At 39.4% G+C, this 26,434-nt stretch overlaps 1 pseudogene; it reads left to right on the top strand.

Annotated features, from left to right (window-relative positions):
- Positions 1-13,368: 13,368 nt before the first annotated feature.
- LOC130888792 (ATP synthase subunit s, mitochondrial-like) lies at positions 13,369-15,245 on the top strand (annotated as a pseudogene).
- The last annotated feature ends 11,189 nt before the right edge of the window (positions 15,246-26,434 follow it).

Genomic DNA, 26,434 nt, shown 5'->3' with positions numbered 1-26,434 from the left:
TGCTGAGCCTGGGCTATGCTGAGACTGGGGAGGGCTAAGACTGGAGAGTGTTGAGACTGGGGAGTAACTGAGACTGGGGAGTGCGGAGACTGGAATGTGCTGAGACTGGAGTGTGCTAGCCCAATGCAGATCTAAGAGATTGCTGGCTAGTAAGAGATGTGAACAATTTTAACTGGTAGGCAATAAGAAGAGAGTCAAGTGATCCAGTTCCAACTGAATTTTGTTACAAAGACTTTTCATTACATGAACTTTTCATTACACATACGCAAAAAGAGCAAACAGATCAAGTAAGGGTCTGTATGATTGATTGGTGGTCCTATGACCCAAAACACTGATATTCAAGAAATGAAATGAAGCCATGTTGGAGCAGAGATCATGAGAACGAATATAACACAAGACAAAAGTTAACAAATACAAGGCAGGATAGGTGGAATGAGGGAGAAGAGCAGAAGAATCACAAAAACCAAAGTTTATCTGGAAAAAAGTGCACAATGAAAATACTGTATATGCTGGATTTAAAATAATATAAATAATGTCTGATTGTTCTTTTAGATGAGCATCAAGCATGGAATTAACGTGTCTTACACATCTTGTCAAGGAAAAGCAGTCTAATATTTAGAGATCTTGAAAGGAAAGTGAAGAAGAGAGCCTAGATTAGAAATGCAATCAAGCACAGGCAATAAGTAGGTATCAGAGAGTAACGCAGTTTGGGGTTTTAACACTCTATGGGTAGAATAAACATACAGTGATGGAAGGGGAGCAGAAGCAAGAATTTCAGTTAAAGCAAAGGAAGAGAGAAGTGATGACCCAGATAAGAGCAGCAAAATGAAAATCCAGTCTCAGAGAAGTAAAAATTGAAACCAGGACCAAATCTTATGAGTATAAAGTTGAGAGACAGGATGGTGATGAAGCTCACTTTATTTGCCATGTTGTAGGCTCCTAGACAACAAAGATGTATCCTGGCAACCTCTGGGAGTCACACACTTTTAATATCCAGAGAGTTTAACCTCCTGCCAATCTAACTCATGTCCAAAGAACTTCCATGAACTGAACTGGATCCCTTTACTGAACGGCTTCTGATGAAAGAATGAAAACCCCTACCTGGGTTCATTTCTGGCTCCATTACCAAGAGATGGAAGTTTTGATAGTTACCTTATCTTTGAGCACATCACTTCACTTGCAAGAATGTAGAACTGCTGATTTCTACTCCCCGTGTGTTGTGGGAGCTGCGGGCAGCGTTCCTGCCACCCAGCTCCCGGCCGCTTGGCTAGCTTATGCCCTAAAATAACAACACACAAACTGTATTCTTTTAAACACTGCTTTGCCCATTAGCTCTAGCCCTTACTGGCTAATTCTCATATCCCGATCAACCCATCTCTAATAATCTGTGTAGCACCAGTCTTACCGGGAAAGATTCAGCATGTCTGACCTGGTGGCTTGCTTCATCACGTCTGCCCTGGAGAAGAGTAGCATCGCATCTGAGCTCACTTCCTCTTCCTCCCAGCATTCTGTTCTGTTTACTCCACCTATCTAAATTCTGCCCTATCTGATGGGCCAAGGCAGTTTCTTTATTGACCAATGAAATCCCGCATCACCCGTGTACTTCACAAAGCTGCCGTCAGTAGTCCATCTGGAATCTAATGTGAAAGACTCCTCCCTAAAGGCGAGCTTACATGGTAGATGAAGGCTCCGTTCAAGCTTCCAACAGAGGGAAGCAACCAACAATCCCACCCAACTACATCCATGAACCACAACAATGACCAGCATGGCACAATAACCCCAATGGTGCAGTAGTGGCATGTGTGACTTGATGGTAACCAACACTACAACACAACTCCCACACCTAAGGCTCAGAGATCATTGTGTAAAATGGGGAAGAAAGATTATAAGAGTCAGAGGATTCCAAAATTTGCTACAGAAATCTCAGAAGCTACACCAACAAACGATAACCAGCACGAGTCCCTAAACACAAGCTGAACAAGGACAATGATGACATGCTAAAGTGGGCAGGGGGAAAACATGAGCCCTCTACAGAAAGAACTACAGTCAAATAAGGTATGCTGAGTGGGAGAAATAGTCTTCCTCAGGGAAGAACACAATCAATGGTTATCCAGTACCAAATGGCCACCCCTGAAAAGGTATATAGAAGTAACATTATACAGATTGAGAAACTTATATTTAGGAATATTTATGTATATACATATATTCAAGTAACAACAACTGCTGAGAAGGGGGGCCATGAATTTAAAAGAGAGCAAGGAAGGAAACATGGGAGCATTTAGAGAGAGGAAAGATGTAACGGAGATTGCACTTCTGTTTCTTGGTCACCCAGACTCAAATCATCACACAAAACTGTATTAATTTACAACACTGTTTTGCCAATAGCTCAGGCATACTTTTATCTATCTCTGACATTAATAGAAATTAACCCATTTTTATTAATCTGTGTATCGCCACGAGGCTGTGGCTTACTAGTAAGTTTCTGGCATCCTTCCTTCTCCTTTAGTAGCTACACAAAATCTGCCTGACTCTGCCTTCTTTCTCCCTGAATTCAGCTTAGTTTTCCCACCTAGCTATATTCTGCCTGTCATAGACCAAATCAGCTTCTTTATTAACCAATGGTAATAAAACATATTCATAGCATACAGAGAGGAATCCCACATCAGAAAGAGAAGGGAGAAATTATATAATTATATTATAATCTCAAAAATGAAGAATAAAACAATTAAAATAAAAGGAATCAATGAATTTGAAAGAGAGAAAGGGGCAATATATGGGAGGTTTTGGAGGGAGGAAAGGAAGAAGTAATTAATGTAACTACATTATAAGTTCAAAAGATAAAATTATTGTAAACAAATTTTAAAAAGAATTAGTTCAAGTGCTATTCAATATTTGTATTAGTTAAATAAGTCATGGAACACAAATCATAAATTTATATTAATATAAATTTAATATATTAATTAATATATTAATGTAATAATTAATATAAAACAATAAATATTAATAGGATTCCAATTTAAGTTGCAGTGGCCCTTGCCACACATACCTGTTCTCATCCCTTGCTTTTGCTCACTATTTCCTTCCTTTCTACACAGGCAGTCAGCACTGAATACTTTCTAGTCTTAGAAATCAGTGTCTGTGATGGTGGGCTTTGGTTATCCCCATGACTGAAGTAAGAACTGACGAGAACAAGAGAAATGTATCTGTGCCTGTTGGGGAATTTCTAGAGAAGAATGGCATAGTGAGACAATGTCTCCAAAGGAAAGATCCATTCGCCATATGAGACATCACCTTCCAAGGGGAAGCCCTGGCAGTTGGGGGGCAGGAAGAGTAACCATCATGTGACTTACCTTCTTATCTTTCTGAGCCAAAGAGAGAGTTATCTTCTGCTATAGCAGCAACCCTCCATGGACATAAGGCACTAGACTTGTTGACTGAGTACCATTTATTCTCCAGGGATCTTCAAGATTTCCTTGCCAAATTGGGACTGCAGAAGAATCCAACTTCGTGTATTGAGCAGCTACTGGGTTTTATGCCTGTACAGCACATAGACAACTACTGCTGGACTACCCAACCCCTGCCATCAAAGCCAATCTAGTAAGTCCCCTTTAGTAATATATGCACTCATTCTATCAGCTCTGCTCTGCTTGGAAAGCCTGCCTAATGCAATCAATACCTTGGCTTGAAATAATCCGTTCACTGCCACAATAGAATGTCTATCTGCAAAGCAGCTGATATTCATGGATCTACCACCCTCCTCTTTCTCAGGTGCCTTCAGTGCTAAAACAGGTAACTGGTGCCAAGAGCTGTGCCTACCCAAATCACACCTTCAACCAAGTGACAAGCAAAAAATAAAAAATAAAATAAAATAAGCATCTAGAACATACCAAAATTCAATTTATTCTACTTCTTAAAAAAAATGTGTTCGAGCTCTTCTAATTTCTATATAAACAGTTTCAAATGCAGGTTATTGCAACCCCCTGACAGTGTCTAGTGCATGATGGTGTTGTCTAAACAGGACCAATTAGAAACAGAAAGTTTTGAAAAACAAAATATTTGGAAAACAGGAGATTAAAAGAAAGCTAAAAGGCTAATTGTGGAAATTGTTTAAGTGACTACAGCCTGCCTTTTTTTTAATAGCAAACACATCCTTTCCATTACTACAAATTTGAAACACCAGATCTTAAAATCAATTCTCAGAGTTCTAGCAGCTCAATCAGGTTTGTCCGGAACATAGCCAGTCAACAAGCAATCAAAACCAATAGAAAGCCACGAAGCATTCCGGCAACATGACCCCTGTACTTTCATGGTAATTATCCAGTCAGTCAAGCAGTCTCTCAACTTAGCAAATCGCTATTGAGTGCCTGCCACATACACAGGATTACAGTCTGTCACAAACAGTAATTTTGCTCCTCAAATTAAAAGATGAAGCATGAGAGACATGCTGATAGTCTGCGGGAAATGAAAAAAAAAAAAAAAAAACAAACAACAAACAGCATCCTAAAGAATCAACATAGTTTAAGTTACTTCTACTGCTTTAAATGGCAGTGTACCTCTCCCGTCCATGTCTATTTTAAATCCCTCATCCGATAAAATTTAAATAACTCTGTTAACTAAGTTGCTGGAATCTAGAGTCTCTTTTCTTACAGAAGTCTTATCTTTCTGATAAAACTCACCTTAGGGTGATTATCAGGCCCAAGTCTGGCACACAATGGAAGCTGTCCTTGATCTGTTTTATTTCTCCTAAAGGTTTTTGCTTCTATTACAATCAGAATAAAGAGACAGAATACTTAAGACAATGTTATACAGAATTAATGTAATGTTAGAATACTTCCTCACACCCACACCCTTTTTTTGTTATCTTTCTCAACTGAACTAATTATGCCCTTAATGTCTTCAGTCACCACCGTAGGGCTGGCCTTAGTGTATGGCCTTATGGTACAAGGTCTCATTAGAAACACCCAGAGTAGTTAAATGTTCTTTTTTAAATGCTTTCACCTCATAAGCACTTTGCTTTTCTCCCTGTTTTTGATATCTTTTAGCTGAAGACACTACACAAACCACAAAGCATGATGGTCACCAGCTTTTAAACAGGATATCCAACTCGTGACACTTCCGTGTTCCCAATGAACGTACAACTGTGCGTGTGCAACAGTAGCGTGGAGAAGTATGGCACTAATTCCGTAGGTCACACACCTGTTTAAGGGATAATGACATCTTCCCTTAACAAAAAGTTTAGTTTGAACCAAGTTCAACCAGCTGTCTTTTCAGGGCCACAAGCCACTGAACAGCTCTGGATCACATAAAGCATGTATCACGTACCAATTTCAAAGCATATTCATCTCCTGACTTCATGCTCCAGCCATTAATTTCTACCTTGCTACTTAAATGAATGCTATGCAAACAACAAAACAATATGGCACAGTGAGACAAAGCTGGCTTCAACTGACACTGCCCTATCGACCAGATGGTGAGTCAGGGAGGCAGCGGCAGCAGAATGGGCAGCCAAAGCCAAGGAATCAACTCACAGTGCAACTACATGTTCTGTAATTTCCACATTTGTTCTCATCTACTTGGAGTTAATATGTCCTTGATGTTTCCAAGAACAGCAAAATCCATTTATTCCAATATTCGACTCCGTGCTAAACTGAAATCAAATGCCCCCAAAATACCAATAAAGATTTCTATGTAAAGCTATTAAATTCAATATTCTGAAATTAGAATTCAGGATTTTGTGGAGTGGTAATGGTCGCTATTCATTAAGTGAAGCACTCGAGAACTTTGATTATAATCTATTAGAGTATATAAGCGTTACTAAGACAGAGCAGAGGGACGAGGAGCCCAGCTGGGGATGTGGAGTAAGTGGGGGCTGGGAACAGTCTTCGGTTTACTGAAGACTGAAAAAGCCGTGAGTTAAAGCAAGCAGCTGACATCAGACTAAAATTAGAGGGGCCTGTTTCAGCATTGAAAGGATGATGGGACACCTGTAAGGCAATCAGGGGTCCATTAGCCACAGATGAATGTCAAGAAGAAAAAACGAACTGAAGACATCTCATGAAGTGTGAGAACTTGAGGCACTCAGTCCCAGGTTAGTATCAAAAGCTCACGACCTCGCAACATACATGCCCTCAGATGGCTCTCCTGACCTCTGCGTCATACTCTTCTCATACAAATAAAAGTTTTAGAAACTACTCTAAAAAGGTTTTGAAATTATTTCCCCAGATAATGGATTACAAATTGGCACACAAATGTTAACTTGCAACAGTGTCTTTATAATGGGTTTTGACAGGCGTTATTAATAGAGTGAAATAACATTTTAAACGCTGGTTGACATATTTCCAACTTAGGTCAGTCTCATTGTCCCATAATCTTCGGTTATTAGGAGTAAAGCAACTGAGAGATGGAAGAACCAACTCATAAATGAGGAAGCAGTGGTTCAGCCTGACATTCAGAATAAAGTACATTAAGCCATAAAAGGCCGAGCATTAATGAAGATAATGGGCTTTAAACTATTAGAACCATCAAGTTTAGGGGATGATGGGTTTCCAGAATTTCTGAAGCTACCTTGTTGTGGCTATAAACCAAACACTAGTTCAAATCATTGAGCTTTTTCTTCCACTATAAACTGCAAAAAAGATGAGATACAGGAAAAAAATCAAAAGCAATTTTTAATGGAAACAAAAGGCCTTCAAAATTTTTCCTAGACTGAAGCTACAAAAGAAAAAAGTTGTTAGATGTGGGGATTCCTGCCGTATTCTCCCACATATCCTTATATAGTCTGGAGTAGGAGAATGGGTACCAGAAATACACTTCCTCCCTACTCTGCTTTGAGGATCCGAGAGGAAGAGAGACACACTTCCTTCTCCCCTCAGAATTCCAGGAAGATGGAGTCTTCGGAATAAAACCAAGCAGAGGAGATTTATAAAATGGCAACAGCTGTAAACAGCTGGGGAGAAGGTGTGTGCAGAGGAAGGGTCCCAGAGAAAGGAAAACAGCTCCTTCTCAACTGGCACACAGGAGCTTGCAGACTGGGTGGAAGGATCCATGGCTGACAAGAAGCCAGACATAGGGCCAAGGGGACTCAGCGACAATCAACACCCATGGCAGATCATGGGCATGCATTTTCATCCACTTTCTTCTCCCTGCTGAGTGGAACCTGCTAATGTAACAGAAGGACTTAGCCCATGTGGCAGAGGACTGCTCCTTCCTATAATTTGGGAATTATTTTGTTTTTCTTTTTTTTATTATTTATTTATTTATTTATTTATTTATTAAAGATTTCTGCCTCCTCCCCACCACCACCTCCCATTTCCCTCTCCCTCCCCCAATCAAGTCCCCCTCCCTCATCAGCCCTAAGAGCAATCAGAGTTCCCTGCCCTGTGGGAAGTCCAAGGACCACCCACCTCCATCCCAGTCTAGTAAGGTGAGCATCCAAACTGCCTAGGCTCCCACAAAGCCAGTACGTACAGTGGGATCAAAAACCCATTGCCATTGTTCTTGAGTTCTCAGTAGTCCTCATTGTCCGCTATGTTCAGCAAGTCCGGTTTTATCCCATGCTTTTTCAGACCCAGTCCAGTTGGTTTTGGTGAGTTCCCGATAGAACATCCCCATTGTCTCAGTGTGTGGGTGCACCCCTCGCGGTCCTGAGTTTCTTGCTCGTGCTCTCTCTCGTTCTGCTCCTGATTTGGACCTTGAGATTTCAGTCCGGTGCTCCAATGTGCGTCTCTGTCTCTGTCTCCGTTCATCGCCTGATGAAGTTTGATATTCAGGAGGATGCTTATATGTTTTTCTTTGGGTTCACCTTCTTATTTAGCTTCTCTAGGATCATGAATTATAGGCTCAATGTCCTTTATTTATGGCTAGAAACCAAATATGAGTGAGTACATCCCATGTTCCTCTTTTTGGGTCTGGCTTACCTCACTCAGGATAGTGTTTTCTATTTCCGTCCATTTGCATGCAAAATACAGGAAGTCATTGTTTTTTACTGCTGAATAGTACTCTAATATGTATGTATTCCATACTTTCTTCATCCATTCTTCCATTGAAGGGCATCTAGGTTGTTTCCAGGTTCTGGCTATTACAAACAATGCTGCTATGAACATAGTTGAGCATATACTTTTGTTGTATGATGAGGCATCTCTTGGGTATATTCCCAAGAGTGGTATTACTGGGTCCAGAGGTAGGTTGATCCTGAATTTCCTGATAAACCACCACACTGCTTTCCAAAGTGGTTGCACAAGTTTGCATTCCCACAAGCAATGGATGAGTGTACCCCTTTCTCCACAACTTCTCCAACAGAGGCTATCATTGGTGTTTTTTATTTTAGCCATTCTGACAGGTGTAAGATGGTATCTTAATGTTGTCTTGATTTGCATTTCCCTGATGGCTAAGGAAGTTGAGCATGATCTTAAGTGTCTTTTGGCCATTTGAACTTCTTCTGTTGAGAATTCTCTGTTCAGATCAGTGCCCCATTTTTTTATTGGGTTCATTAGCATTTTAAGGTCTAGTTTCTTGAGTTCTTTATATATTTTGGATATCAGACCTTTGTCAATTGCGGGGTTGGTGAGATCTTCTCCCAGTCAGTGGGTTCCCTTTTTGTCTTAGTTACAGTGTCTTTTGCTTTACAGAAGCTTCTAAGTCTCAGGAGGTCCCATTTATTCAATGTTGCCCTTAATGTCTGTGCTGCTGGGGTTATATGTAGGAAGTGGTCTCCTGTGCCCATGTGTTGTAGAGTACTTCCCACTTTCTCTTCTGTCAGGTTCAGTGTGTTCGGACTGATATTGAGGTCTTTAATCCATTTGGACTTGAGTTTTGTGCATGGTGATAGATATGGATCTATTTTCATTCTTCTACAGACTGACATCCAGTTTTACCAGCACAATTTGTTGAAGATGCTCTCTTTTTTCCATTGTATACTTTTAGCTCCTTTATCGAAAATCAGGTGTTCATAGGTTTGTGGGTTAAAGTCCGGGTCTTCTATTCGATTCCATTGGTCGACTTCTCTGTTTTTATGCCAATACCAAGCTGTTTTCAATACTGTAGCTCTGTAATAGAGTTTGAAGTCAGGGATGGTAATGCCTCCAGACGATCCTTTATTGTATAAGATTGTTTTGGCTATCCTGGGTTTTTTTGTTTTTCCATATAAAGTTGATTATTGTCTTCTCCAGATCTGTGAAGAATTTTGATGGGATTTTGATGGGGATTGCATTGAATCTATAGATTGCTTTTGGTAGAATTGCCATTTTTACTATGTTGATCCTCCCAATCCAAGAGCAAGGGAGATCCTTCCATTTTCTGGTGTCCTCTTCAATTTCTTTCTTCAAAGACTTAAAATTCTTGTCAAATAGATCTTTCACTTCCTTGGTCAGAGTTACCCCAAGATATTTTATGCTATTTGTGGCTATCGTGAAAGGTGATGCTTCTCTGATTTCCCGAAGTGTGCATTCTATTGAGCTCTCAAAAGAAGTTATAGTCTACACAATTTTTGTTGTTTGTTTTTTACTCTTTGGCATTTGGGGGGGGTCTACCACCCAGTTTCCAAATAAATCACACATGGAGAATTATTCTTAGTTATGAATGACTGGCTTTAGCTTGGCCTGTTTCTAGGCAGATTTTCTTAACTTAAATTATCCCATCTATCTTCTGCCTCTGGGCTTTTATCTATCACTATTTCTGAATACCTTTCTTTACAACTTCCTCCGTGGCTTGCTGTGTAGCTGGGTGGCTGTCCCCTGACATCCTCCTCCTTTTTAGCTCCTCCTTGATCTTCTCCATCCCAGATTTTTCCTCCTATTTATTCTCTGCCTGCCAGCCCCACCTATCCTTTCTCTGTCCAGCTATTGGCCGTTCATCTCTTTATTAGACTAATCAGCTGTTATTAGACAGGCAAAGTTTGACAGCTTCACAGAGTTAGACAACTGCAACATAAAAGAATGCAACACATCTTTGCATTATTAAAAGAAGCTTTCCACAGCATAAACAAATGTAAGACATTTTAAAATAATGTTCTACAATACACAGTGGCAGTCTCCATTCCAGTGTCCTCACTGTCACCATTATCAACCTAATTTTAAAAACACATAAAGGTGAAAATATCTTAATAGTCTCTGAGAATAATCTTAATTGCCTACAAAGTGTCTCGAATCTACAAAATAGAGAGAAAATTAAATGTTTTAACTGTGTCCACTTGGTATGTAATTATTTCTAGAACAGACAAAGCCCCTAAAAAGTCATCCAGAAAGTCACAAGTAATAGTTCTGCAGAAAGGTGTGGGTTCCTCTTCAAACAGTTGATGTGGGATTTTCCTCTATATGCTGTGATTATCATTAATAAATAAAGAAACTGCTTTGGGCCTATAGCAGAGCTATAGGGGAACAGAGCTAGGCAAGGAAAAGTAAACAGAATGCTGGGAGAAAGGAGGCAGAGTCAGAGAGGAGCCATGGAGATGCCAGACACAAATGCTGGGAATTTTACCAGGTAAGCCACAGCCACATGGTGATATACAGATTAATAGAAATTGGTTAAATTAATATGTAAGAGCTAACCAATAAGAAGCTAGAGCTAATGGGCCAAGCAGTGATTTAGTTAATACAGTTTCTGTATGATTATTTCGGGGCTGAGCAGCTAGGAACAACCAAGCAGCCTCTCTCCTTGCAACAAACAATCATACACATAGAGACAGAATAATAGACAGACACACACATACACAAACTCCAGCTTCTCAAACACTCACACAACCTAACCATATTGTTATTATTACAAAATACAAAAATCTAGTAATTCCTAAATCAACTGACCTTTTGAGACTTTTGAACTTTCAAACACTGGAAAATAACAAGAGTGAGAACTTGGAGGCAGCCAAGTGCATTACCAACCTTCTGTCCTGCCTTTTTCAAAGATATAATAAAATTTAAAGGTCTCAGGAATACAACGAAAACTAGGAAAATTGAAAGCCACAACCTCATGCAGTTTCCACCAAACAACTTGCTGCCCAGTTTGCTATGTGTACCTTACAATGCTTTCAAGAAAGGGAAAAATCTATTCTTTAACCACATATAGGGAAATAGTGACAACAAACATTTCTACCTCTGTGGAAAAAAACTGTAAGTAGCCGTGCTTAGGAAGCATGCAGTTCATAATCTGAACCTGCACTTCTTCTCAATGTGTGAGCACAAAAAAATGAACTCTAAATCAGCTTTGCCCCTAAAGCCTCCTTATCTAAAGCACCAGTAATGTGCTGCTCTTCTGAATAGAGCACTGGGAAATATTTGACTTTGATTATTTAACTTTGACAGCAATTTATCACCAATTAGATCATACTCTATGCATTTCACAAGGTTTTTTAGTTTTCTTTTTAATTTGAGCTAAATTTTCCATGTCCAACGAGTTGGAATGTGATTGATAGAAGAAAAAACTGTGAAACTTTCTTTTGGTTAAGAAAGAAAGCTCTCAAAAAAAAATAGAAATGACTGGTGAATATTTTAAAAAGTGGTCATCATCCTTAGCCATTAGTGAAATGCAAATTAAAACTGCTACTTTGAGCTCTTATCCCTATCTTAAAAAGAGAGAGAGAGAGGAGAGATGCACACATCAAAATGATGATAAATGTTGTCTTGGATATGAGGAAAGGAGAACATTTATTCATTGCTGAAAATCACTGTGGAAATCAGTGGGGAGGGTCCCAAAAAAAAAGAGATAGCATTACCACAAGATCCACCTATATCAATCTTTGACATAGACCCAAATGACTATATATTCTACCAGAAATACTTTGTTTGGCCTTGTTCATGTCTGCTCTATTTACAATATCTGGGAAATAGAGACAGTCTAGATGTTCAGAAATTAATAAATGGAAAATGAAAATGTGATACATTTGCACAATGCAATATTATTCAGCAGTTAATAAAAATTAAATTTTCAGGTAAAGAGAGCTAGGAAAAATTATTCTGAGTGAGGTAACCCAGACCCAGAAAGACAAATATCACAGTTTCTCTCATTTGTGGATGCTAACTTTGAAACTTAAGCTATGGGTATGTTTTATTTTGGAATACTCATAAAGATCAAGAAACCAGGAAGTCACCATTTCAAAACTGCAGGTTTTTTATTTTGGGTTTTTTTGGGTTTTTTTTGTTTGTTTGTTTGGTTTTTTTTTGGTTTTTTGTTTTGTTTTCACTTTTGTTTTTGTTTTGCTATTGCTGAATCAGGAAGACCTCCCTTAAAGGAACCAAGGCACTCCTATTCTCTGCCAGCAAACAGAGCCCATCTAAGAAAAAAAATGTTCTCTCAGGTTTTATAGATGTAATCACCCACATTGGTGCCAATTTGATGTGGGGAGACTACTTGTTTGATGTAGGTGGGTCTTCTATCTATCTGTTGCTTTCATTGGTTAATTAATAAAGAAACTGCTTGGTCTGATAGGTCAGAACATAGGTGGGTGGAGTAGACAGAACAGAATGCTGGGAAAAAGGGAAGTGAGGGCAGCTGCCATGGAGCCAGCTGCCAGGTCAGACATGCTGAATCTTTCCCGGTAAGCCACCATCCCATGGTGCTACACAGATTACTAAATATGGGTTAAAGCAAGATGTGAGAATTACCCAGTAAGAGGCAGAAGTTAATGGGCCAGGCAGTGTTTAAATGAATACAATTTGTGTGTTGTTATTTTGGGTGTAAAGCTAACCATGCAGAAGCTGGGTGGGACAAAAAGCAAGCCTGCTCACCTCATCACTACACTTGTTTGTTCCCAGCTGCCTAGACCTGAAATAACCACTCAGAAACTATATTATTTGCAATACTGTTTGGCCAATAATTTATGCATATTTCTAGCTAGCTCTTACATCTTAAATTAACCCATTTCTATTGTTTTACATTTTACCATGAAGCTTGTGACCTACCAGCAAGATTCCAGCTGGCAGCTTGCATCTTTCTCCTCTGGGAGCTACATGGTATCTCACTGACTCTGCCTGCTCTTTATATGTCTTTGTTTGAATTTCCCTCCTGGCTTTATTCTGTTAAGTCATTGGCTGAAAGCAGCTTTATTCATTAACCAATAAAAGCAACACATATACAAAAGGACTTTCCACACCATTATGTTAGTCGATGGTTGAGGTAGGAAGGTAACAAAACTGGGACCTGTTTGGGCTAGCCTGCACTAAGTAATTGTTCATCATGGTTACCTTATATGGCAAAGGGATACAGAAAGGAAAGAAGAAGAGGTCATGAATTTCAGACATGAGACAAGCTTGACCCACCATTACTGGCCTTGAAAATGGTAAAGGAGAGCCAAAAGCTAAGGAATACAGTGACTTCAGGAAGCTAGAGAAGGGGACAAGGGGCCATTCAGCCAGACCCAGGGACACTGCACACCATCAAATGATGGTGTTTGGAAAAATTTTGAGGCAACTCTGCAACTTAAAGTAAATCCCACAGTCGTATAGCTCCAGATACCTCTGGGAATGGTTGAACACTGTTAAATAAAGTAACTTATAAATGATTCAGGGATGTTGGCCCTGAGAGGACAGCATCTGAGTGGCTACTTTGGTGCAGGGCCTAAGTATGCTACTGTGACCAGCAGAAGTATCTACAGGACTATAACAACCTTCCAGGAAGTCTCGTCTGCCTACTTGCCCTGAGGATTTGCCCCCAGAGCCAGACAGACTGAGCTGGATGGTGTTATGTGCCCAAAGAGGAAAGGGGGCAGAAGGAAGAAGGGTTCTGGATGCAAACTGGGTGGGACAAGAAGAGAGAGGCAGTATGCAGGGTGTAGAGCCCCTGCAGGGAACCCAGGGAGTATAGGGTAGGGGATGAGGAACTTCAGAGTTCCCTTCCAGGGCTGCTTCCGGTGGGATGGGGATGAGGGGAGATGGGGAGAGAAAAGTGTGAAGGAGAGGATGAGGGGAACTGGGGGAATCGGGGTGATTGGGGGTAAAGGAAGGTTGGATGGGGGAGCAGGGAAACTCATACCTTAGTTAAGGGAGCCACCTAAGGGTTGGCAAGAGACTTGAACCTGGAATGGCTACCAGAAGCCCAGGGCAATGTCCCCAGTTAGTTCATTGGGGCACCTGAGGATAGGGAACCTGAAATAAACCTATCCTATAATCATACTGATGAATATCTTGCATATCGCCATAGAACCTTCATCTAGCGATGGATGGAGATAGAGACAGAGACCCACACTGGAGCACCGGACTGAGCTCCCAAGGTTATAATGAGGAGCAGAAGGAGAAAGAACATGAACAAGGAAGTCAGGACCATGAGGGGTGCACCCAACCACTGAGACAGGGGGGCCGATCTATTGGGAGCTCACCAAGGCCAGCTGGACTGCTACTGAAAAAAACATGGGATAAAACCGGACTCTCTTAATGTGGTGGACAATGAGAGCTGACGAGAGGCCAAGGAGAATGGCACAGGAACTTTCATCTGGCGATGGATCGAGAGAGAGACAGAGACCCAATTGGGATCAACCGTCTGAGCTCTTAAGGTCCAAATGAGGAGCAGAAGGAGGGAGAACATGAGCAAGGAAATCAGGACCACGAGGGGTGCACCCACCCACTGTGACAGTGGAACTGATCTATTGGGAGCTCTCCAAGGCCAGCTGGACTGGGACTGAATAAGCATGGGTTGAAACTGGACTCTCTGAACAAGGCGGACAATGAAGGCTGATGAGAAGCCAAGGACAATGGCACTAGGTTTCGATCCTAATACATGAACTGGCTTTGTGGGAGCGTAGCCTGTTTGGATGCTCACCTTCCTGGACCTAGATAGAAGTGGGAGGACCTTGGTCTTCATGTAGAGCAGGGAATTTGGACTGCTCTTCAGTATCGAGAGGGAGGGGGAGTGGACTAGGGGGAGGAGAAGTGGAGTGGGGATAGGGGGAGGGGAGCGGGGGGAGGGGGCAATATGTGGGAGGAGGGGGAGGGAAATGGGAAACGGGGAGCAGTTGGAAATTTTAAGTAAAAAAGAATAAAAAAAAAAAAAAAAAAAAAAAAAAACAACCTTCCAGGAGGTCCTGTGGACTGATACAAGATTCAAGCAATTGATGCCACCAATTCTTATATAATTGATTGGATCACAAGGAGAGTTTAGAACATGTTGGGAGAAAAAACGCTATGGAATATCATTCATTATGTTGGTGATAAATGTTTGCAGAGGCTTACTCAATTTGGAAAATTATTTTTAAAAAAGCCTATTGGAAATAGAAATGATTGCTTGTGGGAATGTCACAAACATTCGGCATCATTGCTTTATGACATTTTAGGAACCTCAGGTAGTTGTTCTTACATGATCTTCCTGGAGCAAAAAAATAGAGAAAATCTTGCCGAAGTCTTTAAGACACCACTGCCTTCCCTAGAACCAAAATTATACTTGAAGTAGAATAAGTGTCTGATCTCAGTATAAAGGGTCATTTGAAATTGCTGATACTAAAATGCTACAAATATTACATAATCACCAATAAAGCTTAGGTGTTATAGGAATGGGGAATGGATATTAGGTCAAAAATAAATATTCAAAAGTGACTCAGTAAAGTTACTTAGTTTGAAGTAAGAAATTTCGTATATTGAATCATTTTAAAAACTATGATATAGCATTTTAGTTCTAATGTTTTCCTTATTGGCATATATACTGTAGATATTGTTATACTGATATAGAGTTCTTTAAGTATGCAATGCAAATAAATATTATTTTTTATATTATAATAATTTACATCTCTAAAAACACTGAAGAATGTTGCTATAAATGCCCAATTATGAAAAACCGAAAGCTCAGTTACAGATGCAGTGATGGAGTCAGTCATGCACAGCTGTGAGTAGTGTTGAGAACAGCACACTGCATTGCTCCCCAGGATGTGCATGCCTTGCTCAAGCTCCTGCACTGTTGTGTTCATAATAGTACATACTTTTTTCAAATACCCTTTATCAGAATGAAAAATGCAGGTTAATTTGTCCTACTTTTCAACTTGGCTAGTGCTGGTGTAAACTGAGCACAGGTTCTTGTCCATACCCAGCTAGTTTTGCTGGTAAAACAAAACAGGAAATGACCTATCCTTCCCATCTGCTTCAAAGAAAAAATGTTAGCATTTCGATTAAAAGCTAATTTTGCTGACTTCAAATATTTTGAATGCTACCTCATAAGAACTAAAGGGACAAAAGGTATATAAATATGAAAATTAGTTTTATAACTAGAAAACACTAATAAAGAAGGTCATACGGGGATTAAAAAAGAAGCTAGAGAAGGTAGTTTCCAAAAAAAAGAAGAAAAAAAAAAAGGTTTCCCAAAAGGAATACAGCCCTGCTGACACCTTAATTTTAGTTGAGTGAGATGAATGCTATACTTCTGACCAAAATAACTGTCACACTAATCACAACAAAACCCTTCATGTTGTTTAAACTTCTACATCATTGGCTATCTGTTATGGTCAAAAATAGCAAAATACTACAATGACCCTAGTTTAATATTTTACAGGCTGGGAAACTAAGGTCCACAGAGTATGAAGACACGGCTGGAAAAAATCTAATTCTCAAACATCCCTGTCTAGTGGCCATCCCACTGCACAAGTCTGCCTTACTGCATTGGTACTTGCCCTTGTGGAATTTTCTCATAACAGCAGAACAAAAGCTGGCAGAGAAGGAGAGGCATGGTGTCTAACTGGGATGAATTTCAATTGCAATGATTGAAATCCAGAGCTAGATTAGAAAACAAATGAAAGAAATATATATTGCCTTAAAAATGCAAAGTTGCTCCAATGTATAAAGTTAACGTTCCTTTTTGTTATTATTTAAATGTCTATCTTTGGTCTTTTACTCGCTAACTAGTCAGGAATTCGCAGAAATTCAGACAGTTCAGGTATGAGTTCACATCCTGCTGTCTCTGAAATATTGGTAGAAATCTGTTATCGCTCAGATTATGCACATTTTCTGTTAGCTTAGGTGTCAACCATCTGCAGAATAACTGGGGCTGTGATATTCCTGCCGAGCTCATGATTACAATCACGGTCTGGCAGCGACAGTAACACCAGAGTCAGCAGCATGAAGGACATCAGAGTTCAAGCTCAGACAATCTGTTCGCGGTCACCACTTCTTTCCCTTGTGATGTGCAGCAGAAGACCATTGACAGAGCCACAGCAGATTCCTCCCCAAGAGTCACACTACCACCTCCACTGAGCCTCTGTGTCCAGCTGGGACAGGGGATGGAGCTTGTGGGGACAGGAGCTACCTCTGCCTCTCATCCTAAAAGAATCCGCAGTTCCTTTTCTACATTTTTTTCTAAAAACGGCTTGAGTGTGCTCAAATTCATCACATATCATATATAAATAGTTCCATTAAGCAAAGTTATTAATATTCTAACAACATCAATATGAATATGATATAGCATTACAACTTTCTGAGGTTGGATGAAAGATTGCCAGTTGGAAGCATTTGGGCTATGGAGTGAGAAATGTCTCAAAAATTTACTAAATTCCATCTTGGCTGATAAGACTGAAAAGATACCGTTATCTTTAGTTATCAAATGAAAACTTGATAGGTCTGTTTTGTGATTTTTTTTTCATATATTTTCTGTGAACTTAAGCAACAGCTAGACCACCCCTAATCCCAATGCTGTCTCTTTCCTGAGCCCCACAGCCCTAAAGTAACTCAAGTGTGTGTTTGTCTATGCTCTTTTATCAGGGGCAAAATCACAATGCAAAGTGGACAAAGTAAAATGTATGTGCACACTTATATGCATAAATAGGTGTGAAAACTAAAATACTCATGATTAAGGCTAACTTTGTTGTGGCTGTGCCACAACAAAGCAAGGCCACGGGAAAGCTGCTATCTCTCTGTCTCCTGGTTCTACTTGCCCTTAAATGGATCCATTCTTACCCAAGTGGAAGCAAAATGGCTACCAACAGCGTCATACTCACATTGTGTTTCCTGGGCAGTCCCAGAAGAAGAACATGACTCCTTTAGAAGTTCCAACTGAAGCCTTAGAGTTCAGTTTCTGAATTCCCTAGCCCAACCAAACACACACGCAAATACATACACACACAAACACACACACATAAATACACAAACACACTCAAACACACATACATGTAAACACACACAAACATACTCAAAAAGACACATACACACAAACACACATATACATAATAAGCACAAACACACACCCAAACATACATACACCTAAACACACAGAAACACACACACACACCACATCCCTAAACCACTCATGACTGCTGAAGTAAGAACCACACACCAGACTGTGGGTTCACATTCACACAGTTGCCCCAACCATGTGTTCTGAGATTTTATTTATCCAGAGATATCAAAGTATTACTTAAGAGGAAAAATACTAGTCAAAAACAACCAAAATCCCCACCAAATAAGGGGCAAAATTTTTGGTAGTGGTTTTGTAAAAATCACATGGGTGTACTCTTTTCCTTCTATTTCCAGCCTTTCTGACGTTATTAGAACATCTTTTGTTTTTAGAGGAAGTGAAGACAAAGTGTGGTGTGACAAGAACTGAAGGCAAAGAAAAGCAAAGTTAGGTCTTAAAGAAACGAGGCTGTGGTCATCTAAAGGTCAAGGGGCTCCTTCAAAACATGGAAATACCCCAGCTGCGACAGATGTCATCCTTTTCAATGTCTCTGCAGGTTTATAACCTCATTTGACCAGTTCTTCCAAAGATGACTAAGTAAGACAAACGATATTATGACCTGTCTTTCCAAATGAATCCTGCTTTACAAAAATGAATCGCTCTGAAGCCAAGAACATTTAAGGGAAAAGTCAAAACTCCCTTTGAAGCAGCCTCAATCTGTCTCTCTAGCTTTGTCTCCTAATAAAGACACCCATGAAGTGTCCACACATCAATACTAGTCCATTCACGTCCCAGCTACCCACCAGGCATTCTCATGACTGCTGTCTTCTCTCATCCTTTTCCCTAACAAAAAAAATGCTCTTAGCCTAATCTTTATCTATAAAACTCCTTTAAAGGCCCAATTCAAACTCCACATTTTCTAGAACGCATTCCCCAGTCCCTTTATTAAATTCTTTGAGCACTCAAAGCATATTATGAATAGTCCTCTCCGGCCCTTATTTCATTCTGCCCTATATTACAGTGAGTTATGTACTGTAAGTGGATTCATCTGTATCATTTTCTACATATTTATAAACTCTTCCCCAGCATGCAGATCACAGTAGAATTGTTAATCTTATTGTATCTTGTTTTATTTATTGTTTCCATTGAGTGAAAGAAGGCCCCAAAGAAAAGAAGACCCAGTTGATCCTTCACAAAAAATACAAAACCAGGTGTGATAGCACACAACTATAAATCAAGATTTCAATACCAGCCTGGGCCACTACACCAAGACCCTATCCAAAAATAATTTAAAAATGGGAAATAATCCTTGTAGTATGCACATAACGTTTTCAGAGAAGTCTACCATTAATTCCCTTCTTCTAGTGGCAAAAGAGAAGAAATAGTTATGATCCAAATTAAGCAAGAAAAAGTGTCTAAGGATGAAATAGCTCTGCTCACTATAATCTACCTTCAGAAATCATCTGAAAGAGGGAGTACATTTAAAAATAAAGTTCTCACCCAAAGGCAGCCACAGTGCACCCCACTGAGGCTGAGCCAGCATCTTTGGAGATGCTTCCAAGGCACTTAAACATAGGCTTTCACAGTCCTCAGACCAAAGCCTGGAGCTCATTAGCAGACTCGAAGAAACAGAGTCTTATCAAAACAGCTTCCAAAACCCAGGACACAGGCATCAGGCTTCTTCACAGGACCAGCTCCTTTGTCACTGTCAAGTAGCACTACACTAACAAAGGGGAGGTGGTCACATGACAAAAACTTCACGAGCAAATCTTTCTGTGATCCTGAGCAACAGAACATGAGAGGCAAAAAGCAAGAGAAGAGCCACATTTAATTTCCTGTAGGTATGACTTATAAAGCTCTAACTTGGTTGTGCTTGAACTACCTTGTGTTTTCCTTGGAAGAAATGTTTTAAGCTTTAAGTTTTTAAGCTTTTCGTCAAGGCTGATTAATGGGGAGATAAAATGTACACTTTTCCAAAGTATATCATCAGAAAGTAAATTCATTATAAATGCTGAGCCATGTCAAAGGACAAGAGCCCAGACTCTTCTTGACTATAAAAGTAATGTTTAACTACCCAATATCACATATTATCACAGCAACAATTTCTAGAAGTCTGACCCCAACTCTCATCTGTTAATACATCAGATGCAAGTATGGCCAATGCATCTGACATGAGCAAGAAAAGCAAAGACTATGACAGTGTTTTGCTACTATAGAATTCTTGTCCATGTCTTTATAGAATTTAAATACTTGTGTGTGTGTGCTTATGTATGTGCAGGTGCACCTGTGTGTGCAAACATTCCTAGATATGTACATGAATGTGTGTTGAGATTAAAGGTCAACCTCCCTTGGTTGATCTCAGTTACCATTCACCTTGCTTGTTGAGACAGGGTTCTGTCATTGGCCTGGAGTTTGCCAAGTAGGTTAAGAAGTGGGTTCAACAACACCAAGCACCTGCCTCTCACTGCCCCCTAGGTTTCCAAGCCTGCCATACCATGCCCAGCTGTTTTATATGAGCTACGGTGGCTAAACTAGAATTCCCATGCCTCCATGACCAGCACTTTGAAAAGACTGAGCTATCTCAGTACAGATTTTCCTAAAGATGATTCAATCAAACCTGTTAGTTCAGAGATCATAAACCTATGAGCCACATTTGTTTTCTTCAGTCTTAGAAACTCATCTAGTTATTTACAACAGTGACCTCAAGTCTGGTTTGTCAAATTTCTGGCACTGATAATCATTATTTGCATATCTATAAATAACACCTTATAATTTAAAAATAATTTTCACATATTCTATTATTTATTTTCTCACAGTGTTTCTGTGTGCAGTGCACTTGCTACAAGCTTATCTAGCAATCACTAAATTGCAATATTTTACAGGGACATTTTAAACCTTCACAATTTATTTTAATTAGTAAAATAAAATATTTTTTCTAAACAGTGAGTACCGACTTGTATTTCAGAAATATGAGTGCTTAACTAACATATTAGCAGCCACACACACAATGTAATCTACAGAGTATTAGAAATATAACATTCCAAAGTGTTGTAGAATATTTGTACACGGTGTGAATTCTGATTGGTGTAATAAAAAGCAGAATGGCCAATAGCTAGGCAGGAGGTTTATGTGGGACTTCTAGAGAAAGAGAACTCTGGGAAGAAAGCAGAGTTGCCAACCAGACTCAAAGAAAGCAACAGGAGCAGTATGGAGTAATGAGCCATGCAACAGAATGTAGTTTAACAGAGGTTTTCCCACCCGGTCCCTCAGCTGTTCAGTCCCAAAGAAACACACAGGGGTCTACATTAATTATAAACTGGTTGGCCTAGTAGCTCAGGCTTCTTATTAACTCAAAACTTACATTAACCCATAATTCTTATCTGTGTTAGCCACACAGCTTAGGACCTTTTATCGGGGACATATTCTCATCTTGCTTTCTCTGTGTCTGGGTGATGAATGCAGACTTAGCTTATCCTCTTCCCAGAATCTTCCTATTCTCGTCACCCCACCTATACTTCCTGCCTGGTTACTGGCCAATCAGCATTTTATTAAACCAATACAAGTGACAAATATTTACACAGTATAAAACCATTGTCCCACAGCAATTCCTTTTTTCTTTTCAAAATAAAAACTCTAAATCTAATCTCCTGTGTTTATCTTTCTTCCTGACCATTATCCATAACAACTTGTAACCAACACTCTAAAAAAGAAAAACATCAATAGTCCATTTTTTGGGAATGTGGACTTAGTTTTCCAAGCAACTTCCTGCTTTTTGGGAGTGCTGATAATCTTATGGGGACCTAAAGAAAATTTAAGACAATGGTCAAATCCTTACTGGAAAATTCTGTGAGTCTTGATCATCTCAGCCAATATTCTTGAGGCTGTTCTGGATGTAGAACTGAGAGGAACAACAACAGAGGTCATCTGGACCATCCATTTTTATCAGAAACTTTTCAGAGGGACTTCCTTGATCAAACCTTTTTTTTTTTTAACCTGGAATAAATCCACAGTCTCTCATTTCCTGTGGAAACAAAAGCAAAACCTCTTCTCCAAAGTAACATATCTTTTGACTTAAATTTTGAAGTCAAGGCATTTTCAAAACATATAGGTTAGATTAATCCAGCAGCACTTATAATCAAATATCTTTTAGCAGTTGTTGCTTCTTCCTCAGCCATCAAACAATTCAATAAGACAACACAATAACATACAGTATCCAGATACTCTGTGTATTTTCCATCTTTACATGGCTTTATTTTAAACTCTATTTCTTTTATTTTTATTTTTAATTTTTGTTTTTTGAGACAGGGTTTCTCTGTGTATCTTTGGCTATCCTGGAGCTCACTCTGTATACCAGGCTGTCCTTGAACTCACAGAGATCCACCTGCCTCTGCCTCCCAAGTGCTGGGATTAAGGTATGTGCCACCACATCCAACTACTCTCTTTTTTTAAGGACTTTATTCTTTTTTTTCTCCTAGGCCTACATATATTTTTTTAAACACATTGTAAACCATTTAGAGGTTTTCTTCATCTGAATCTATCTTTACTGGATCTCTCTCTTTTTCTGACCACATGAATCTTTAATTTGCTAAGCAATATGGCTAGGATTAAAGCCATTCCTTAGCTTTCTGAGAGTCTAGCTTCATGGCAGAGATACTGGCAGGAGCCATGTTTATCGCCATGATTCTATGGAGTTTCAAAGTCCTTGCCACCACCAAGAAGCGTGCTGTTGGCTATTCATAAACAGCATTTAAGTGTTTGGTGGTGGGGTCTCTTAAAATAGCTGCAAGGTTTTTTGCAGCTAAAGCGGAGTCAGGAAACCTCACTCATTGAAACATGCTTACCTCTAGCAAACAGAGCCCACCCGAGAAAATGCTGCTACCAAGAAGCAGTGCTTAACTCTGTTCTATTGTGTCTAGAATTACTTTCCAAGCTCTCTCAGGTTTTATGTGGATGTAGTGATCCACATTGGTGCTATTTGTTGACATAGGTTTCTTCCCCACATTGGATGCTAGGTAAAGATGGAATTTATAAAGTAATCCCACACTAGCTCAGAATTGAGTATAATAAAGGGTTATATATTTAGGGGTAGACTCACAGATCATAATCTTTTATACAAACATGGAAAAAAATTAAATCCAGAAGCCAGGAGAGAGAGCTAGCCCACACTTTGTGTCAGCATTTATAATATAAGAGGCACACCCAAATGGGCTGGTATTTTAAAGGCTACTTGTGGTGGCGCAAATGAATGTAGACAGATTATATAGATATATACAGCTTTAATAAGGAAATAAACTTACAGGACCAAAGGTTCCCGCGGTGTACCGGAAAAGCGGAGCAAAAGAAAAGGGCTGCCGGGCTCACGCCCGGCAGATTTATCCGTAAACATTAGCCCGAGGCGAACACGCCCCCAATGGGTGGGGCTATGTCCCTACATCTCCCCCTTTTGTCTAAATAAGATAGAACCAAACCAAATATAACTATATATAATAATAACAAATAATAAATATAACAAACAATATTGAGAACAAAACTTTTGCTAAACATTTTATCTTAAGGAGTCTAAATAACATAGAGAGTAACTACAATTATATAATCTTTAACTCCGTCAAAGATCTGAGAAGGGAATAAATATTACTTAACAATCGAGAGATATTTAAAAATGTGTAACAATTGACAGAGACAACTGACTACCTGGGCAATCACCCAAAGTCTCGTTTGTAATGTTGAGTCAACCAACTTTGGCTAAGGCCTAACATAACTGGCATACCATTATTAAAGGCAAGGAACTTTTTTAGGACTATCCTACCCTGTCTTGGCAAGATAAGACAATCCTGTTTTATCCACTTAGGGATATTTTGTATCTTTGTCAGAAGTTGAGGTATGGGCTTTTTTTAACCCAAAGGCTAGTTCTGCCAAGAAGACAAGCTCCCAGTGGAGTGTCTTTGGTGCTCAACGTTCTCTCGGGAGTAGAGTGGTGTTGTCAGGAGTAATTGTGTCTTTTTGGCATAGAAATTTTAGGTTAGATTAAAGGCCATTTTTTACAGCTCTTTGAAGAGGCTGAAGATCATACTATCTATACTAAATATAATCTCTATGTAACTAAAAGACCTGATAAACTTAAAAATAAATATGACAAACATATAATTTTTAATACCTATCTAACTTTGAAGACTAAAAGAATAAACAACTGTGTAATATATGAAGACAATGATCTTCAACTGTAAACAATGTCATAGTATCAGAGGTAGAAATGTACAATGTAATATGGTAGATGTATCAATACAATATAGACAAAGTTATAAGCATACTCATACAAAAATAGAGGTAGGAACACTCACATTTAATATTTAACATATCAGTATACAAGAAACAGTACCAGTATAATTTTCTATAAACAGTAATTCACAAATACCAATCATCCCAAAAAACCAGTTGGGCGCCAAATGTGGTGGCGCAAATGAATGTAGACAGATTATATAGATATATACAGCTTTAATAAGGAAATAAACTTACAGGACCAAAGGTTCCCGCGGTGTACCGGAAAAGCCGAGCAAAAGAAAAGGGCTGCCGGGCTCACGCCCGGCAGATTTATCCGTAAACATTAGCCCGAGGCGAACACGCCCCCAATGGGTGGGGCTATGTCCCTACAGCTACTGGCTAAATGAATTCCTACAGCGATGTAGATTAGAATAAATGAGTTAATTTAGGTGATAAGGGCTAGTGGGACAAGCCTAACCTAAGGCCAAGCTTTTACAATTAAGAATAAGTCTCCATAATATTATCTGGGAGCTGGCTGGCAGAAAAAAAAAAAAGACTTGCTATATCAAATTGTCAAAACTGGAATGAATAAATACAAAAATGAATCTAAATTTAGTCATAAGTTATAATTAGTGTTTAGCACATGCATAGCATGCCATATCAGACAATCCTAGGAAAAGAGCCACATTTCAAATTATTTGGGTGTCCAAATACGCTGGTCCAACTAACAAAGCAGAGATTTCACAATGGCCAGAAGTCAAGGAAAAAAAGAATGAATAGGTAAAAAAATTTTACTAACAATCAAGAACTCACATAATCCTAAATCAATCTGCCAAAAGACAAACCAAGTGTGAATTTCTTTAATGGAATAATTCCTAGAAACCACGAAGAAGGTAAAAACAGCCTTCCATCAGATCTTGCCATCCAACTAAATAACTTCAAATTCCACTGAAGTGCATCACTTTCTTTGAGGATTTGAGTTATTAAATGCTCCTCTTCAGATGGACATTCAAGGAAATGTAAATTATATAATACCACCAGATCTTAGGTACGGACATTCTGTACAAGTGATAATCTAAAAGGGTGAAGTTTTTAAAGATGAAGAAGCAATGCTGTATACTAAGTCTCATACTCATCTTCAGGGGTTATCAGCACCTTGAGTATTCTGACCCACAATTTGTCTACAAGGAACAAAGGCTGAAGACATTTGAGCATTTACCTAAGCATGTGTCTTAGTTTTCTTTCTATTCCTGTGATAAAAACACCACAGCCAAAAGCAATTGGGGGAAGAAATGGTATTTTATAACTTACAAGCTACAGTCTTATCATCAGTGGAAGCCAACACAGGGCAGAAATTCAAAGCAGGAATTGAAACAGAAGCCATGGAGGAATGAATGCTGCTTGTTGCTTACTCCCCGTGGCTTACTCAGCTCGCCTTTTTTTTTTCTTTCGGTTTTTTGAGACAGGGTTTCTCTATAGCTTTGGAGCCTGTCCTGGAACTAGCTCTTGTAGACCAGTCTAGCCTCAAACTCACAGAGATCCGCCATTCTCTGCCTCCCAAGTGTGGGGTTTAAAGGTGTGCCCTGCTTTTCAGCTTACTTTTTACCTCTTTCCAGGATAATCTTTCCAGGGATGTCACTGCCCCCAGTGGGCTAGTTGTTTCCACATCAATCATTAATCAAGAAAATACCCTACATACTTCTTTACAAGCAATTCTATGGAAGCATTTTTGTCAAATGAGTTTCCTCTTCCCAGATATGATTAGATTTATATCAATTGACAAAAACCAACTAACCCACTGTGCTCAGGGAGATAAGTTGGATCATCAAGAAAGATGAACTAATCTTACATTGGTGGTACTTGGGTCTTCTTAAAAGGATACTCAGTGTGGGAAGAATTAGCTGCTTGTGTTGGATAGTTTTATGTCAACTTGACACAGACTAAAGTCATCTGGGAGGAGGGAACCTCAATAAAGAAAATTCCTCCATAAGCCTGGGCTGTAAGCAAGCCGGTATGGCATTTTCTTAATTAGTAATTGATGGGGGAGAACTCAGCCCATTGTGGGTGGTGCCATCCCTGGGCTGGTGATCCTGGATTCTATAAA

This window comes from Chionomys nivalis, chromosome 1, assembly GCF_950005125.1.
Source record: "Chionomys nivalis chromosome 1, mChiNiv1.1, whole genome shotgun sequence".
In the NCBI taxonomy this organism is placed as follows: Eukaryota; Metazoa; Chordata; class Mammalia; order Rodentia; family Cricetidae; genus Chionomys; species Chionomys nivalis.
The sequence above is the reverse complement of the archived record's forward strand: the minus strand, read 5'-3'. Positions and strand labels throughout refer to the sequence as shown.